The sequence below is a fragment of the Parambassis ranga genome, chromosome 7, assembly GCF_900634625.1.
Source record: "Parambassis ranga chromosome 7, fParRan2.1, whole genome shotgun sequence".
NCBI lineage: Eukaryota > Metazoa > Chordata > Actinopteri > Ambassidae > Parambassis > Parambassis ranga.
Window position 1 is genome coordinate 16,448,402 of NC_041028.1, and position 4,253 is coordinate 16,452,654.

Sequence of the window (4,253 nt, forward strand, 5' to 3'; positions counted from 1 at the left end):
GGAGTACAAATCCTAATTTCATTCTATTTAGATACAGAACTCCCATTCTCCTAATCTTATATGGATTTTCATATTTCATTTGCCTTTTTAAATTTCATTTTCTTAAATTTTCTTATAACCCGGGCCAACTGATAGAATGATCCATTGCATTTTTTTTTTCAATGGAACTATTTCTGAAGGATCCCCTTTAGTCTGTGAGCCCAACAAAGACTCTCCTCTAACAGCACCCGTAGGTGTGGTAGTGGTATGTAGATAAAGTGTATCAGATGGAGTATCTTTTAGCTTGGCTGTGATAAAGATTACGTAGAGTGTTTGGAGAGCTGGCACAGGTGATAGGAATCAGGTCAGGGTGATGCAGGTAATCCTCACACAGAGTTTAACATCAGCAGCTTTACTGGAGCTGAGGTTGATTTTTGATACGTCACTTTGACTCTTCTTTTTTTAGATCCAGCTTCAATTCATGTTGTTATACATGCACAAGTGTGGTGTGAGCCTGCTAGTCAGTTAGATGGTGCAAAGTTGTGCACTAATACTTGAACTTTGCAAGATTTGCTGACATCCATAGATACAATCTCACTTTGCTGCATCCAGGTGTGTGTGTGTATCACAGTCATAGAATCACTATCATATTGACAAAAAAAAAGGTCACCATGGCGTTACACACAGATACACAGGTGCATGCAGACACACACAGATACAACAGCATGCAGGCTCACCCACATGCTAATCATAGATGACTGTAACAGAAGTGGAATGCAGTGCAAGACTGTAATCAGGATGCCGACCCACATACTGATTCCCGCAACTACAGCAATGTCTGCACCTTCTGTTTGCTATTTGCCTTCTTCCCATTCAGAAATGTGACATCCATATCCATTTGCTTTGACAAGACACAGAAAATCCATTCTACTACCTGTGGCCATGATGCTACATGTGCTCATATTCACACTCCACTCACACGTGTGAAACCATCTTGGGCATCAAACAAGGTGTAGTGGCTCAGAAATAAAGCCCATGCAGAAGTGTTGAAATCTGATAGAATTAAGACTTTAAATATTGCATAATTGAGTTGTAACCACTTTGAGCAACAGGCAGGTGCAGAGTCACAGTCCAAGCTCTCTGCTTCTGCAACTAGCTGCCAGCATCACCTCCACTTGTGCGCCACCTCTTTGACTTTGCCTATCCAATGATGCCTGTCATTAACATAGGTAGTAGGGTTGAATGTCACAATGCAAGTACGATCATATCATTCATGCAAGTCACAGCAAGCCTGTTAACTACTACCTGCTTGTATCTGTTACCACTCTGTTGGATACAACACTTGGGTCGCCCTACGGGTTTACACCCCTTAGTGAGAATGGACCATTGAGGATCTGTGGGTACTGAGATGAGGCCTCCATCACATTTGTGGGTGGTATCAGCAAATTGAGTAGCCAGATAAGACCCAGAAGTTTAGATAAACCAGAAGCGTCTCACCTCTCAATACCATATGACACTTTGCCATATAAAATAACTTGTGGGGCATCACAGTGTAATGCTTAGCACAGCAAGAGACCTGTTGGCCGGGGCCTTGCTGTGTAGGGTTTTCATGTTCCTTGTGCTTGTGTGGGTTTGTTAAGACATGCATGTTGTGATACCATGGCAACCTGTCCAGGGTGTAGCCAGTCTCTCATCCATTCATGCTTAGGATAGACTACAGCACCCCAACACTGTGTAGAATAATGCTAGTAAGGATTAAGAAAAATTGATGATGAGTGTTAGCTAGAGATTAAGATTAAGAAAACTTTGATTTGCCCCACAATGGGGAAATTGCAGTAAACAACAATGGCAGTGGTGGGATTTGAACCCACGCCTCCATAGAGACTGGAGCCTAAATCCAGCGCCTTAGACCGCTCGGCCACACTACCAGTAAAAATGTTACAAACATCAGCTTCAGCTGCTCCTGAGACAACACATATCAATGATTAATATGTGTACACTTCTTCAAATTCTTATATATGGAACCTTTAAATTTAAAGCATAAATGCTTAAGTTTGATCATCATCCAAGTTTCCTGAGTATTGAGATCCCGTTTTAAATAGCTACACACACTAACATGACAGTTTAATGTGTTTTATCAGCAGCACTTTGATTTCCACATCAAAGCCTGTCTGCACCATGTCCGCCTGCATCTGACTGTATGCCAACAGATACGTTGTGTGTGTTTTCAGCATAGAACTGATGTGTGTGTGTGTGTGAGTAGTTTGGAAAGCAGTGAAGTAATATGTATGTCTGTACATGCAATTTAATAAACCTCAAAACAAAGTTTCAGATGGCGATTTATTGTGGTTTTTCATAATTCAGGCTGCAGGTTACTGTACATGTGTCTCCTTTACTTAAATAGCAGTTCACTGTTTTTGTCCTGTCGACGTGATGAATGTAGGGGTGTGTTGTTTGGTCATGTCTGCTCGCTCACACACTCACATGCACACTGGGGCCTCTCTGTTGTGTGTAGCAATGTTGACTGATGCACTCGGCTTGATTAAAGTTTGATTTAGCTCTGTGTACGTGTGTCCACTTCTGTTTACGACCAAAGCCTGATTGTTTGTGTGTAAATTTATGTCCACCCGCTGCACTCGGATGCGTCTCGCCAGGTTTCACTGCCTGCATGTTTGTGAGTCAGCTCGTGAAGTTGACTGCACGGAGTCCTTTTCTATAGAGTTTCTCCAGTTTCGGACATGAGTGACAGATGCTCTTTGTACCGTAGCACAGCACCTGCCAAGTCAGGAAAAGAGATTTTCCGCCATCACTCAGCTCCACTTTATCTTTTCCATTTGTAGCATATCACACACCTTGTTTGTGTTGCGGTTGACTTAACGTGTGGGTACTTAGACTTAGCATGTGTGTATTTGGTGGGTGGGAAGTGTGCAGCAGCATTAGATTATCTGTTTGGATTCTGATTTCATAGCACTTAATGTAAATACACAAGATGTGTTAAACCCTTTATGTGATAATATTTCTTCTTTTTTTTAATCTTAGAATTTAGAGTTTAATTTTTTGGGTTTATAATTCAAATTTTTTTTAAAAAGTCTCTCTAGTTTAAAAAAAATTTAATTGTGTACTCAAATTCAGATTTAAAAATTTTGAATTCCCATTTTAAATGTAATCTTCTTCTTCTTTCTGATTTTTACACAAGATGAAACTTGTAATCTAACTTTAATCCCAGAATGTAAATTTCAATGCAAAATACTGATTTCTTCTTTACAGGCTTAAAAGTCAGTATTTCAACTTCAAACCCCTAAATCTCCCAATTCAAACTTTACTGAGATTAAACCGAGAAGAAAATGAGAATCTCAAATTAGGTGTCTAATAATTCTGACTTTCTGGGATTGAACCCAGAATTCTAACTAGTCAGAGACATTGTGTGTCAGCTGACAATAATAACTTCCTCTATACAGGAGGTTAGTCAGGAAAAGCTACAGCAGGAGAGAGTCAAAGCACAGGAAGCGTGTCAGCTAGTGTTGCAGGATGATATAAAGAGTGTTGAACAGAAGAGGAATGTGATGGAAACGCAGAACAGCTGTTTCAGTGTGTCTTTAAATGTGCTGTGGGGCTGGTGGAGCACAACAAGGACAGGTAAACTGAAAACCACCTGGAGACTGATGGAGTCACATTTTGCCTGGTGGAGGTGTGTCACAGGGTGTGTGTGTGCACATCAGGCATTCGTCTGCATGTTGTTACAGATGAAGAGGCACAAAGGTGTGTTCCCCTCAGCGTGGGTAGAGATGGATGTAGAATCTTATGTCATTCATGGATGAACAAGGCTTTCGCTGACGGACTGTGACCGAGCTGCCACAAGCTGTCCTTGGAAATTCAGAAAGACAAAGGAGACGAGCGGATAGAACACATAGACCGCTGTGAACATTTCCTTATACCAGAATATCCCATATATACTCTCAAATGGCCGAACATGTTAATTACAAATGATTAGTTCTCGAGAAGTTGGGGGGGTGGGGGTTCATTTCTTTTTGGAACGCTTTTTCTTGTTTAAATTTTCTTTTGCTTTCTTTCATTTTTTTTCTTTTTACAGTGTTTCTAATCCTCTTACAGGCTACAGGTCAGATGCCCCCCCCCCTTTTCTATAGGCGTACATACATTTAACACTCATCTGTTGCTTTCATTATTTCCCATTCTGAAAGTGCTGGCCCCAGTGCAGGAAAACAATGATGATGCTTTTCCCACAGTGTAAATGCTTCCTGCTGAAAAACAACTGG

The 4,253-nt window shown here is 40.9% G+C and overlaps 1 non-coding gene across 1 annotated transcript; it reads right to left on the minus strand.

The window, feature by feature from the left end:
• Nucleotides 1-1,825: 1,825 nt before the first annotated feature.
• trnal-uag (transfer RNA leucine (anticodon UAG)) lies at nt 1,826-1,907 on the minus strand. The gene has a single exon. It is a non-coding gene; the product is annotated as a tRNA-Leu (tRNA).
• Nucleotides 1,908-4,253: the final 2,346 nt, after the last annotated feature.